The sequence below is a fragment of the Pyrus communis genome, chromosome 2 (assembly GCF_963583255.1).
Source record: "Pyrus communis chromosome 2, drPyrComm1.1, whole genome shotgun sequence".
NCBI lineage: Eukaryota > Viridiplantae > Streptophyta > Magnoliopsida > Rosales > Rosaceae > Pyrus > Pyrus communis.
Genome location: NC_084804.1, coordinates 2,588,466 through 2,604,962, shown reverse-complemented (window position 1 = coordinate 2,604,962; position 16,497 = coordinate 2,588,466).

Below are 16,497 nucleotides of genomic sequence, written 5' to 3'. Positions count from 1 at the left end.
TTGGTTGCTTCCGCTCTCAATCTCTGATCTTTGATCTTGAATCTTTTTCTTCTTGATTCTTGGAGTTCTCTCTCTTCTCCAATCTTCATCTTCTTGATATTAGGTGACCACTATACAAAGACTGAAGATGTTAAAATTAATTAATTAATTAACTTTAAAAAAAAAAAAAAAAACAACTATTGATTTGATTGGTCGCCTGAGTATGGTACGTGGGACGGGACGGAACAGAGTGGGACAAGGCGTTCCGTCCCACGTTTGGTGCGCCTAAAACGGGTGGAACGAGCTGTTCCACGGGACGAGTTTTGGGTGAATTTTCGTTCCACCTCACCCCCCTGGAACGACTCGTTCCACATCCGTGGAACACAAAATTATAACCTCTCCGTCTCCTTCTTCTTCCTCCTTGTTTCCATCCGAGGGCATCTTTGCTCCCGCACTGTTCCGTTCCGTCCTGTCCCGTCCCGTCCCGTCCCATTCCGTTCCGTCCCGTCCCGTCTGCATACCAAACGATATACTGATGGCAATATTCTTGCCTCGGTAAAGGTAGAGCTTTTCCTGTTTATATCTATCCGAATGTTCTTACCCATTATCACCATGCTACCTAGACTAATTGCTCATTTTATTTTATCTTCTGTGGACTGATCAGTAAGAGAACTTTGAATATCATTGGTAAGTTGTGACAGAAAATGGAAACATCATAATTTTTGTGAAGACAAACATATCTCAAGAATCTTAGTGTTCCTTCGAATTGGAATATCTGCAGCATTACTATTGTTATGAAAAAAGTATTTAAGTATGACAAAACTTGATTGTCTGGATTAATTAAGTATCGATACCAAGGTTACGTCGACCCATTACTTTTTTGTGCTATAGTTATTAGGTCCCAATCTCACAATTTGCATTCGAATCCACAGAGAGATTTTTAAGTGGTTTTAGTCTAGTGTTTAATCCTGCGTGGAAGTTTAGAAATATGCCCTAGCTATCCCGATTATGCAATTCACATCTGTGAGCAAGGCAGAGGGTATTCATGGCATATTCAAGGTACGTAGAAGTAATGAGCTTTTATTTTGAGAGAATTAGATATGGAAGGAAATGATCGAAATAAGAATTCATTTTTCACTTTCAAGTTGAGCACAATATTTTATATATATTTTTTATTTCTACTTTGGATACATCATATACACTTCACTCCTTTTATGAAGTTTAGAAAAATGTCTTATACAAGATTAAAATTTAATTTTAGTCTCTAGACTCTATTTAATGTCAACATATCATATGCATTCAAGGTCTTTTTTTTTTTTTTTTAGTTATAGTTTTATGGTGTCAATGAATTAAACTTTATAAAAATATTGTAAATTTTAATACTCATTTGAATTCAAATGAATTAGCTTTTATTTATTGACATTTTGCATCACCAATTTATGGTAAGTATCTTATATAAGAAAATATTTTGGTAGAGACTTTTCGGTACATTTTATGTTTTTGCATATTTTCTTATGTGCCACTAATTTATTACAATATATTTGGGTAAAGACATTTCGGTACACTAGTTTAGTATAATTTGTTTAGGTGTGGACATTTTGGTATACTAATTTAGTATAATATATTTAGGTATAGACATTTCAGTACACTAATTTAGTATAATATGTTTAGATACAAACTTTTTGGTACACTTATGTTTTTGCATATTTTCTTTTGTGTCACTAATTCACTATAATATATTACGGTACGGACATTTCAATAAAATATATTACAGTACGGACGTCTAGTTACACTAATTAGAGGAAGCTAAATAAACTAATCAATTAAAATGTGTATAATAATAAATTTAAAATTAATATAAAGACATTAAATAAGATAACCATCAAATATTGAAACATAAATATAATATAAATTTGAATTAAGTACATATTAAGGGACTAAAATCAATATATAATCTAACGTCAGATTTTTATTAAATTTTAATATTCTTCAAGAATTAAAGTTCAAAAACTCCTTTTAAAAATTATTAATACTAAAGGGAGGGGGTGATGGGGGATTCGAAATTGTTTCATTAAGTAAGGGAGGAGATACTAAATCACATGCAATTATAGTCTAAATATATCATTTTCAAACATTTTTCTAAAGTATTTGGTCCACTCTGATATGCAGACCAGCTGGTCGTCACAAGGATGAAGAATGGTAGTAGTTACTATCAGGTGAAGGACCACAAAACAATCCACGACACTTTTGTCAATCGAAATAGTTGAGTTGAGGGTTTGCTGGTACTTAATTTAAACTAAGTTAACAATCTTTGTATTGTTGTGGCTAATAACAAATTAATTACAAGTAATTATGTCTTACTGGCTCGGTTAATTAGTAACTTGACAATATTCTCGTGCCGTATCTTATTTCTTTTCCGCGTTCGCGCATTCACCAGTACACCACTCCCACCTTTATCCGTACGTTTTGGACACACCAGATAAACGTTAAAAGAAAAAGGACTTCCCCTTGCTGTCGTTTCATCATGAATGCCTGGCAGGGTTTTACTTTAGTCATGAACCCAATCACTTCGATGTCTACCTCATCTACAGAATCTATCAATTAACATGTGGTTTAATATCGACATTTTGTTCATCATTTTGTGTTTTTCCTTTCTATAAATATGGGAACTTTAAAATTGAGTAACGTACTTTTATTATAGCTTTACACCGAAATTTAGTACGACCTTAAATAGCATATGAGTGGATTTGCCTCGTTAAGTTTTTAAATTTCATATATTTTTAATTGAAAATTTAAATCAAAATTAAATTGATTGCCTTTTTTTGGGGTGTCCTTCTCCCACTCTATCTTCATTCATATCTCGAGCTGATCCTCGCGGCCCCAATCCCACCCCTCATGACCCTTTAATTATTCCCTTTCCCATCTCCACTCTCACACAGTCACACTCCATCCAAACTCTAATGACAAAAATTGAAAAAAAAAAAAAATACAAAAAGCCTAGAACCATGGATTTTCATCTCTTGTGATTTTTCGTTTTCTTGCCGACAATTTTGTGGTTTAAAAGGAGACGATCAAATGCCCGCATGTAAAATAGAAATTCTAGCATTTGAACAATGTTAACAAAAGAAAGTGATGATGGCCTTGGCAAGAGGCAGGGAGGTACATAAAATAGGGTTTGATTGATTCCTTAATCTTGAGAAGCAAGATGACGATGACAAGAGGGTGGGCGGAAGATACAACGAGGACAATTATAAATTAGGGTTTGAATTTCTTAATTTTTATATTATTGAAAATCTTAGTTATTTTTTAATGTATGTGATTATTTACCTCATTTGTCATAAGTTTTTTTTTTTTATAAATTATATAAAACTACCTTAATTATGTGTCGAACCACAATCTCATACCTTATGTTTTAAATATTGCAATACTTCCTCACACATTTTTACGTGAAACAATACTCAAACTAAATACAAGAACCAACTTGATTTCTTTAAAAAAGTTGAAATTTTACGCATTTTAAAATTAATAAAAAAAAATAAAAAAAAAAGGAGTTTCATTTTTTTTATGGAACACGACACTCTAATTTTTTTTTTCACAAAATACATATTTTTTTTCAAAAAATCATGAGACAAATTGCAGCCATGGGCCACATGAACCTAGTAACTTTTGTCAAAAGGACAACTCTGACTCGACCTCATCCTCAATGGTGCTATGAAAAATATGAACTTTAAAATAATAAAGTTTTGTGAAAAAGTCGTGGTGACAGCCATGTCATATAGAATCGATTAGTACAGAAAGTGAAAGATTGTGCACGTGTTTGTCATGGCAGCTTATGCACATGGCGACAGAACCAAATGCGCGTTCTGTGTGAAATACTTTTTCAAATATGAACCATGGCTTTTTAATTCATCTCCCTTTTTCAAAACGCAGTGGGGGATCTTCTTAGGATAATCGTACAATTCGCCCTTGTGAGAGATATTCTCTTTTATAATTTTGGCGTTTACTTTGAGCAATCAATATTTATCACGTGATTAAAAAGTGATTTATTTATCTACTACAAACTTATCACATGATGAAATAATTGCAGGAATAAATCTCTCGTTTCATCGAGAGACCGGAACTATTAAATTTATGGAAAAATTCTACATAGCATGTTTTGAAACACATCAATTAGTCCGTACTATTAACCACATATTTCTTCATCAATAGAGAAATTCTACGTGGCATGCTTTTCACGATAACATTATCTTTCTTTAATATTTGTAAACAAAACAGAGGTTCTAGATTTGCTAACTCGATGCCAACCTATTATTATTGGTCATACTACTAGCTGTCTAGGAAGATCGACTCTCCCTTACTGTTATTAAAATTTCGAAATTTTCTAATTCTCATTTGTTTTTGTTGCATAAGTAATTTGGCATGTATTTTTTAACAATGTTGGATGAAAAATCTAATGGTTTAAGAAATATAAATACGAAATTAAAAAACATTTAGTGACATTAAACAAAGTATTTCTTTATAAAACTAGTAAATTCTTATTTTCACATTTTCCTTACTTGCTGTGCGGCTACTGTCTACAACCTATTCGACCTTGAAGCTAATTTAATTCCGTATCAAACGGTCCATTGGTCTGTTTTTGTAAAATCGTGTTTGTCTATTTTCTTTGCTATAAAAAAAATATCTTAATAATTTTAGATATATTTTTTAAAAAGAAACGATAGTAGATTTATTGATTGAAAACGTCATTACATGGTTAGAAGTGCAAGAATCCCCATTAAGGCAGCACACATTCTTCTAATAGTGAGTCAGAAATGAACAAAGGACGGGACTCAGCCCATTCACCCTCCTGGCTCAAAGAGAGACAAAACGTGCTAGCCTATGGACAATAGAGTTAGCTCGGCGGCGAGTATGGTAAGAATAGCCTCAATGATTGATGGGAGTAGCACCTTGATATCTTCCATAATCTGTCCAACTAAGAATAGATTGATAGACGACAGGGAATGGGTTAAGCAAAGAATGTGTCAAAAAATGGATGTCCCCAGATGCTAACCTTATGGCACACACTTTGTTGGGCTCATTCCGTAACATTTTCAAGGATTCGAATCGTCTATATTTCAATTTATCATTCATATACATCTTTGCAAAAAATTAAAAAGATCCAAAATCATTAAGACATTAATTTGTAAGGAAGAAAATGGTCAAATACATTCGGCAAAAAAATAGAAAATGACAATCATTTAGTTCAACGGTCAAATGAATTCGGATTTGGGTGATTTTTCGTAGACATGATTTGTGAGGAAAGACCTAAAAGATAAACGACTTGATCGTTGAAATACATTATAAAGTGGACCTCACAATTAAGCGTCAAAAGAGGTATAAAAAGTGTGTGTCCACTATCCTAACTTTATCTCTATGTATATTATTTCTCTGTACAATTAAAGCGATCATATTTACGCAACTAGTGGAATACTTTTTTCCCAACAAGATGCCCTTATTATTAGGTTCTTTTGCCTTGTCACTTTCTATTTTAGTCATCAAGAATGCCTTTTTTTTAACTTTTATACACTTTTAAAATTTGGTCTAGACGGCCATCTAGGCACTACACAATGGTCATTGGTCTGGATTCGGACCAAGTCGTGAGGCAAATTGGGAAAGAAAATAGATGGGCACCTAAAGGTGCTAGGCGGTGACTAGGGCGCCTAGGCAAGAGCTGGAGGCTCAGGAGGTCCGAGCATGGTTGAGAAAGGAAAGACGCATGAACTCTGTTTTTAATCTGGAGGAGGAACACAATTTTTTCCAAGGAAGAAGACAATGCAGAGTGGAACTTTTTCTGCCAATCGCACGTGTTAAAAGGGTTTAAAAACATTACGAAACTAACTTATAAAGCCCTTAAACTTTATACATATATCCATATTTATAATTATTTAATTGAAATATATATATAATTATTTACTTTTAAATACATAAGCACTTATATATAAATGTATATAGTAAATATACTTAAATCCACCTAAGCGCCTAAGCTCTAGACCCTAACTTGTCGCCCAACTACTCTTTTTAGAACATTGCTTTTACATAGTTCAAGTTAAAAAGAAAAGGTATATTTTTCATAGCTAAATAAAAAACTTTTGGCACGAGAGTAATTTAGCACACAAAGACAAATTGTCATCGATCAAATGCCAGTTTTTTTCCCAATCAAACACTAAACACACCCATGTGGCCTCTACCACAATGGTGAAGAAAATTGTTGCTCTTACAACATGACTTAGGTTTGAATCTCGTCAGCTCTCTAATCTAACAAATCTATTATTTGATAATAATAATAATAATAATAATAAGCTGTGCATCATAGTATTAGATAATGTTGTATAATTCAATGGAGATTTTTTTTTTTTTGGGAAAAGCAATAGAGAATTAGGTAAATAGAATGTAAAACATTTCCACTTCTCTTCTAAGTGTCGTATCATACAATGGCATGTGATGAATGCATGACCCACACACAAGAACAAATAGTCTTCAATCTTCTATATATTCTAGCTAGGTTTACTCCAAAATTCAATCTTCTCATAAATTTAAGCTATTATAAGATTTTTAGTTATGAGGACCAATATTAAAAGATGATCATTTAGTACTACGATTTAGTGATATTTCTCTTCATTTGTAAGTGAGAGGTCTTAGGTTTGATTATGGTCAAAGGAAAATTTGAACTACATTATTGCTAGCCCATTGTGAAGCTAAACCCACTCCCTTCTCCCTTAACGTAGATAATGTCACTTGTTAAAAATTAATAAAAAAAATTGTATGTGCTCATGCTCACCATTAAAACAGTAAACCTGCAACTCTAGATTATGAAATGGCATGATTAACATATCATTTTTATAAAAGTACAGTTATATTCTTTAAAGAATTAAAATTCTGATTTCGTCTAATTAAGTCTTAAAGAGTAAAATATTCTTTAAAGAATAAATAATGTGGTAAAGGAGTCACTCATTAATACGGTCAGATAGTATTTCTCTTTACTTGAAAGTGAGAGGTCTTAGGTTTGAATCACATGGATGGTGAATTCGATATCAAATTAGGCTGTCCATTATGTGGCTTTGCCGAACTCCCCTCCCCTAATGTAAAAATATCGATGTACTTCAAAGAAAGAAAGAAAAAACGTGGTAAAGGACAACCATGCACCATGGCACGTGGACATGTATTAGCTAGTGACCACCAAGATTATGAGAGTGGATCCCAAAGATTTTCCAATCACATCCGTTCATCGTGCGATCAGTTTTCGTTAAATACTGTTTATATTCAATTTTAAATAAAAAAAATTACAATAATTTATGACCACACAATATACAATGAACGAATATAATTTGAAAATTTAAAGGATCATTACAAAAAGAATCCGACGAAGATCCTCACTCCAAAATTATACTCTTCTGGCAAAATGCGACATGTTTTCATTTTTTCTGGGAAAACAACTTTGATATTGCTGTGCGTTTAGCTTCTATGTTGTTGGCGTCTAGTGTAGAATAATTAAAAAAATAAATCTTAAAAAAAAACTTTTTTTTCCAAGCCTTAACGTCAATCTTCTATTCTTAAAAGTTTAAGATCACTATAATTAATCAAGAAAAATACTAAAAAGATTCTCTTAAAAGTGAAACTTTTTATGAACTCTCTGTCTCTGTATGTTTTTTGCACAATATTTTAAAATGTTCTTACAAGAATTAACGTTAAACAAGTTGACAAAAAATCATGAAAAAATCTCACTTTTAAAAAAGTACTTAGCATTTCGCTTTATACAAACATGACTACATGAGTTGATTAATAATTAATTTAATTTCGTGTTTTTCTTAACTAATTTAACCCAATATGATTCTATCCCTTGAAAAAAAAATCATATTTTATTTGATGAATGGGTAAATGTATAGTCAATAGTGTGTTCTGATGTGACAAGTACGTTATATTCATACAATATGCAATGAAAGAGGATTTTCTTTTTTTTTATTCTCATCCCCTGCTCTTTTCTCTTCTCACATATTATTTTTTATCTTATTGTTTCTATAAAAAAATTAATATGAGACGTTGACGTAACTAAATCGTAACCGTTCAAATAGGAGGAGAAGGAGATTAGAAGGGGAGAGAATCTTTCTCCCTATGCAATATATAGTCAACAGTGAATAGCTATATCGCCTGTCCTTGCTTGATAAATCAAGGATAAATGATCATAGGTTTCTTCAGCTTATGCCTGTAAACCGTGTCTGATGATTTCATAAAGCTACCAAGGGTCATCTGTGGCAATGACAACCATGGGCTATCGCCTTTTACTATAAGAAGTCCTTCGAGGTGTCGGGCTCCGACCCATTAAACAGGGAACACACACTTCCATGATTCCATCTTTTCATGGATATTTGTAAAAGCTTCTGTAAATTGTGACTATGAATATGCATGCAGTCTCTCAAACTATCCGCGTAAAAATGTGATTTCATAACCTACAGTTGCGGGTTTACTATTCATTATCTATAGTTTTGATTTCATATCCACAACACATATGTTTGATGGATTATGATTCCTTCCCTTTCTTTTTTTATCTTCTTTTATCCTTTTCTTTCACGTTCTTTTATTTTATCTTTCACTTGTTATAAAAAATTAATATAAAATACTGATTTGGTTTAACAGTAACAGTTCAAATAGAAGAAAAGAGAAGGAGAGGGAAAAAAAAAAAAAAAAAAAAAAAAGATGAGAATTGGGCAAAAGCTCTATTCATTATCTACAGTTGTGATTTCATATCCACACATATGTTTGATTGGGCAAAAGCTTCCATCTCTTGGACAAGACTGAGGGCAAGGTCAAAAGTTATTGGTTGAGATGCGCAAAGATACCTTTCTTTCTTTTTTTTTTCTAGAAAATTTAAAGGTAATTTTGATTGCTTAATTAAAAGTGAAAAGGCAAAAGGAGCTAATTGTGCGAGGACATGTCTGGATTGTATGTCACATCCCGGCCGGGGGCGGATTACTTTTCGGGCCCGCTCCACTACCATAGCACGATATTGTCCGTTTTGGGCTTATCATTCCCTCACGGTTTTGTTTTTGGGAACTCACGAGCAACTTCCCAGTGGGTCACCCATCATGGGATTGGTCTAGCCCCCTTCTCGCTTAACTTCGGAGTTCCTACGGAACCCGAAGCCAGTGAGCTCCCAAAAGGCCTCGTGCTAAGTAAGGATGAGAATATACATATAAGGATCACTCCCCTGGGCGATGTGGGATGTCACAATCCACCCCCCTTAAGGGTCCGACGTCTTCGTCGGCACACACGCGACCAGGGTTAGGCTCTGATACCAAATTGTCACATCCCGGCCCGAGGCGGATCACTTCCCCAGCCCGCTCCACCACCGTAGCACGATATTGTCCGCTTTGGGCTTACCATTCCCTCACGGTTTTGTTTTTGGGAACTCACGAGCAACTTCCCAGTGGGTCACCCATCATGGGATTGCTCTAGCCCCATTCTCGCTTAACTTCGGAGTTCCTACGGAACCCGAAGCCAGTGAGCTCCCAAAAGGCCTCGTGCTAGGTAGAGATGAGAATATACATTTAAGGATCACTCCCCTAGGTGATGTGGGATGTTACAAACCCGGCCCAAGGCGGATCACTTCCCGGGCCCGCTCCACCACCGTAGCACGATATTGTCCGCTTTGGGCTTACCATTCCCTCACGGTTTTGTTTTTGGGAACTCACGAGCAACTTCCCAGTGGGTCACCCATCATGGGATTGCTCTAGCCCCATTCTCGCTTAACTTCGGAGTTCCTACGGAACCCGAAGCCAGTTAGCTCCCAAAAGGCCTCGTGCTAGGTAAAGATGAGAATATACATTTAAGGATCACTCCCCTAGGTGATGTGGGATGTTACAATCCACCCCCCTTAGGGGCCCGACGTCCTCGTCGGCACATCACGACCAGGGTTAGGCTCTGATACCAATTTGTCACATCCCGGGCCCGCTCCACCACCGTAGCACGATATTGTCCGCTTTGGACCCCGACCACGCCCTCACGGTTTTGTTTTTGGGAACTCACAAGCAACTTCCCAGTGGGTCACCCATCATGGGATTGCTCTAGCCCCCTTCTCGCTTAACTTCGGAGTTCCTACGGAACTCGAAGCCAGTGAGCTCCCAAAAGGCCTCGTGCTAGGTAGAGATGGGAATATACATTTAAGGATCACTCCCCTAGGTGATGTGGGATGTTACATTTGTGAACTAGAAGTTATAGGAAAAAAAATAGAATTTTAAAAAAATATGAAACAAATTATGTAAAATCAAAGTTATAGGAAAAAAAAATAGAATATAAAAAAAAATATGAAAAATAGAAGTTATAGGAAAAATTTTGTAAATAAAAAATAATAATAAAACTGTAAAAAAAAAAAATCAAATGCAACGGCTAGCTGACATCAGCTAGCCGTTGCATTTGAATTCTAGCCAGCCCCCGGCTGGCTGGTTGCATGCAGCCAGCCCTCCAGCCCTTTGGCCATTTCAGATTCTGTGGGGCCCTCTCAAATTCCACGAGCCATCTGGCCTAACCCTCGGTTGGAGATGATTTTCGGGTTATTTTCAGCCCTTTGGACTCTTCTGTTAGAGATGGCCTAAGATGTGAGGATCATTAAAATCCCCACAATTTGGATCCAAATAGGATCCAAATCCTTGTATATCAATCAACAAAAGAACATTTCATTGTTACTTTTTTACAATCAAAATTTGTCATCATTCGATGAGATTCTTGCTTCCATGGAAGCAACGAAGAAGAAAGAGGAAAAACTCTCCAATTTGATTATTGAATTATCACATTCGTTTATAGTTTATAGATAACTAGTAATACCCTATGTGCTTTTGGAATATTGTTATTGGATGTTACTCTTTAGGCAGAAAGAGTTTCTTGCATTTTAGCATTTTTTTCATGTGTCCGTTTTATGTGCTGTAGATATTGATGTTTGCGGTTCTGGATCCGATCAATCATATAAATTTATAATAAAAAATTAAATTGCAATGTTTGGATGGCACTTAAATTAGTCTGGACTTCTTGTGTTAGAACTAATGTTTTTAACATGGTGTATGAAACTTAAATATCCCATATATTTTTTTCATCTACTGTATAAAAAATGAAAAATACATATGTTATTCACTTATACAATACAGTCAAACGAGAATAAGAAAATTTCATAATTTGAATAAATTATGGGAGAGTCCATATGCACATGATTTCTGCTTTAGTAATGTAGGATAGAGTTGGCCGGCAGCAAAAATTTAATAGCTTAAGCATACGCGAAAACACAATATATAAATCTCTATTAATTAATGAAATTCTTGGTCAACCAAAAAATGATGAAAAGACTACTTAATCTTTTATCATCAAAAAAATATGATGAGTAATAATGTAATTTCACAGGTCCAATTTTTACTATTTTTTATTGAAGCTTCATCTACATGTGATGTTAAAATACCTCAAATATTTAAAAAAAAACAAAAAACAAAAAACAAAAACCTCTCACTCCCCTCACGTTCTCTCTCTCTCTCTCTCTCTCTCTCTCTCTCTCTCTCTCTCTCTCTCTCTCATTTTCTAAAAAAATATGTTTATACACACAAAATGTGTAGGCAAATGCTAGTTATCTATACTAATTAATAAAACACTCATTGTCAACCAAAATCCTATGAAATTACCAGTTTAACTCTCTAATTAAAACATAACATGAATAAGAATATATGGGGCATAAATGTAATTTCACATAATCAAATTTTGCAGTTTTTTTTAAGCCTCACCTATATGCAATCCTAACATATCTCTAATTAAAAAAAAAAAAAAAAAAACCTCTCATCCCACATTCTCTATCACTCTCTTCCTCTCTCCTATTTCAAAAACAAAAATAAAATTTTTTTTTGACACACTTTATGTGTGCCCATATACTAGTAAAAAAGATAACTGGAATCGCTCCAGAGGTCTCTCACCCAGTCACCCGTCCTTGACCTTTCACATAGAATTTTGGCATCTATCCCATCTCAGGGCTAGAATTTTAATCTCTGGAAGGCATAGCTTTCCTAGTCAACTCTTCATTGTTTGTTAATCTGAATTACAAGGGATGTTTATAAAGCCTAAAAACCTAATGACCGCATGAAGGTAAACTTATTGTAGTAAAGAAATCCTAATCCAAAATAGAATGGGACACTATATCTAATCCGAATCAAACTGGAAAGAATTTTAGAGCTCATTGGAAATACTTTTAAAATAGTTGAAATTGTTTTTGGTGAAAATGATTTTGGAACCAATATTTAGTAAAAATGCAAATAAATTATGAAAAAAAAAAAACACTTAAAGTGTTTTCTGAAAGAAACATATAACTGTTGGTTCTTATAGTAAGCATTTTAAATGCTTTTCAAACTTAAAAATATTTTATCTAAAAACACTTTTAATCATTTTTAAAGTACTTTGAAATCAACATTTAATCCTTATAAACTAGGCAATCATAAAACTAAACCCCTAGATATTAAAATACTAAGGACTAAAGACTAAAAAGGCTAAAATACCCTTTAATTTAGGAAGTTACCACTCGTGTTCCACGTGGCTTAGCTATTACTAATTTACTACCACCAATAATTGATGAAATATAATATCAAAATAGAGAGGCATAGAGTCAGCTAATCTGGAACCTCTCTTTTTCATGTAAATTTCCTTTCATCCACGAAGAAAAATGCGCTATATATTATTTATTCATGTGTTTCAAAAGTGAATAGTCTCTTCAGTAAGGTGTTGACCTTAAATAAATTTGAGATTCTATTTTAAAATTAATTGGTAAATAAAAAGTAGTTTAATTCTTTATAAGCTCTTGTATGATTTGATTTCTTATCGATGTGAGATTTTATCCGCGTGACGAATTTTAAAATCTAACATGCGGATAATACAAATTGGATGACATGAAACATATGTGGGTATTGAACTTCACACGTAGACTAATATGGAGAGTAGTTTAACTCTTCGTAAGCCCTTGCATGTTTGGTCAATCACTAATATGGGACTTTATCCTCACATTCTCACATGCCCCCTCATGTGTGGTGAATATTTAAGCCTTATATATGGACAATACAAATTAGATGACATGGAGCATGTGTGACCATCAGACTTTATACATGGACCAACCTACTTTAATATGACAAAAATAGTTAAGGTTCTACCGAAAAACTAGTCGGCAATATAAAAAGTAATCCAACTTCTCATAAGTTCTTTTATGATTTAATCCCTCACTACGTGGAACTTTGTCATCATATTCTCCCAAGTCGTGCTCATAATTAATTTGACAGTTGAGGTCCTGATGAACAGTGGGTTTTAGTAGGGGTAGGTTCTTCTGTTGCTCCTACACAGGGCGCATCAGGTTGTGTTTCCATGTGCGTTTTAGTAGGGGTAGGTTCTCTTCTGTTGCTCCTTCACAGGGCGCGTCAGGTTCTGTTTCCATGTGCATAATAAGTTGCTGCCATGACAAACACGCAATCTTTTCAACTTCATACTCTCAAGATAAAGTTGGTCATTTGGGTAGGCAAAAATTTGTGTCATGATATGTACATAGTATATTTTGTAAAAATGTGGAGTGTTGTTTCACGTCGTAAAGTTAAGAAATTTTGTTAATTTATTACAAAGTGGATAAAATTTTAATTTTCTTTAAAGTATCGAAGTCGGTTGAATCGCATGTTTAATTCTTCTATCATAGTACGATAGTCAATTGAACTACATGTTTGTTTTGAATGTCATTGAACATGAGAGAATCTGTAAGGATGTAAACGGTTGATCCACATCGAAAAGTCGAGAAACCGTTTGCGATTTTAATTTGTCTTGGAAGATGCGTTTCACCATTTGATGTAGCTCGTATGGGAAGCCTAACTTTTTCTTCTTCTTTTTTCCCGCAGTACAGATTGCTAACTTTTTCTTTTAATTTGAGGGATTCTCCTTCTCTTAATAATGTTGACATCGGAGTGGTATGGTTCATGAATCTTGACTAAGAGAACCTTTGCGTTCAGGAGTCATGATTCATGACAAACGTGGCTGGGTCCAACTCCTCCAACTGACCAACAAATAATCGTGATAGTGGGACTTGTGGATGAGAATAGTTTGTCACATATCAATTAATTGAGTGAGTAAGATAAGGGCTAAATTGAATTAATGGTACCTGAGGATGATAGGTTAATCGGATGATAATCGTCAAAAAATTCAGATTTAAACTCTTGTGGTAAAGTTCCGTTAGGATCCAAATCCAAAATTAAGATTGATGTCAACTTCTGTTAACATTTCCACCTTGGTTCTTTGGTTCTGCGTCTCCCCGACTGGTTCTTAGCATCCCATCCCTCTCTCTCATTTTCTCTCCAGATTTTCGGCCTGGAGCAAACCAATGGATATTTATCTGCATCCCAGCACCCCAATCATAGAGTTGTAGCTATAGTTATGGAACATATGAGTTAATTAACTAATAATTTTCAGCTCCAAAATAAAAGAAATTAATAGCAAATTTAAATAATTAGTCTGTGAAATAAAGATTTATGAGAGCGTCGAGCCCACATTGTAGCTGTAGTTTTACCGATCGAAATCACAGAAGTACATAACCTCTCTCTTCTGGAGCCGACTAAAAATGTTGTGCTTAATAGAACACTGTTCGTTCTCTTCATACATGCCTCAGAAATCCTGTTCCTTTCTCTCCTCTCCTCTCTCTCTTCAGCTTCCCTTCATTTTTTTTTATTTTTTATTTTCAGAGAAAACAATCAAACCTCAAACAAAGATAATTCTTCAGTGGATGATGATGAGGTATGCTTGCTGCTCCTCTTTTCATGTTTCTTGGGTTTTGTTTTGCTTGATTGGTGTTTGATTCTCAACGAATTAGTCCGACCCATCGATTGGTTTTGTTGGTTGGTTCAGATTTCATCATTTCTACAGCCAACAAAACCAATCAAGAAATGTTAATCTAACAAAACCAACCAACAAATTAATGATTAATTTACTGAATTGGATTACTAGTTAATTACATGCTACATTAACTATTAGGAAATGTTCATAGGGTAATCTAGAAAAAAGAGGGAGTGGGTTAACGGAAATGTTAATTTTGGATTTAAATCCTAACGGAACTTCATCACGAGGGTTTAAATCCAAATTTTTTTTATCACAGAGGTTATCTTCCTATTAACCTATCACCACAGAAACCATTAATCCAATTTAGCCTAAGATAAATTACATGTAATTAATTAGTTATTTGCCACAATAACACAAGGGTTGTTGGCTGATTTTTAATTGACAATTACATGTAAATTAGTTGTTTGCCACCACCCGATAACGCTCAAACTCTCCCATTATTTCAATTGATAAAAAAGAGCTTTAACCAAAAGTTATTGGTACTGTTTATTTTAACGAAAAATCATATTTTTACACTAAAAAATCAATCATGATATTATTTATTTTATCCTTTATTTTGTCCTTATCATTAAAACTTCAAAATTTTAAATTATTTTTATTAATTTTCCTCTCATAAAAGTAATTCGTGGATTGTTTTGTGGTCCCCGTGACAATACCTAGTAACATGTATAGTGGATTGTTTTGTGGTCCCCGTGACAGTACCTAGTAATATATATCCTTCGGATAAGAATCTTCTCCTTTTTTTTTTTTTTTTTTTTAAGGGGGGAGATCTTAGAATTCTTACATTATGATCGTTCATTATGCATTATACGATTAGTTTTCGTTAGATATTATTTTTTTAATTTTAAATAAAAAATTATAAATAATTTTTGACCGCAAGATATATGATAAACAGTTAAGATGTGAGTATTCCTAAAATCTCCATAATTTGAAAGCGATGGAATCCAAATTCATATCTTTCATCCATGTGACAACCAGCCGGTCAGCATATGACTTCGACCACATGCTTAATTTACAGTACCTAGCTAGTTATTATTTGGTAAATAATTTTTTGTAAGTGTCAATATGCACTTATTTAAAAGATATACAAGAAATTTACTTAAATTCACCTAACCGGCTAGGCCCTAGATGTCAGCCCATTGTTCGACTAGCGTCTAGCGTTTTTTAGAACCTTGAGCAATATAAGTATTTTAGTTTACATAGTTATGTGTGCATACAAACACACACATCACGTGTTTGATTATTTCAGTTTACTATATACTCGTAATTTGGTTTTAATTAATATTGTAAAAATTGAAATTACACAATAAGATTAATTGAGAAAAAATAAGTCTAAAACTTAGACAACGAAGCACGCAACTATTGAGCTTCACACATGCCTAAATATATCTTTGATATCATGAAAAAAAATTGAAATTGAATTATAAAATTAATTGACAATATAAAGTATAGCTCAACTTCTTATATCACATACATTTTTTTTTTTTTTTCTTTTCTTTCCGTTAAGATGCACTCCTAGCATCATAGTACTGTATGTATTAAGGATAGGTTAAGCAAAAGTAAAAGGATGCTTGATGGACAATGACCTTATTATATAAAATG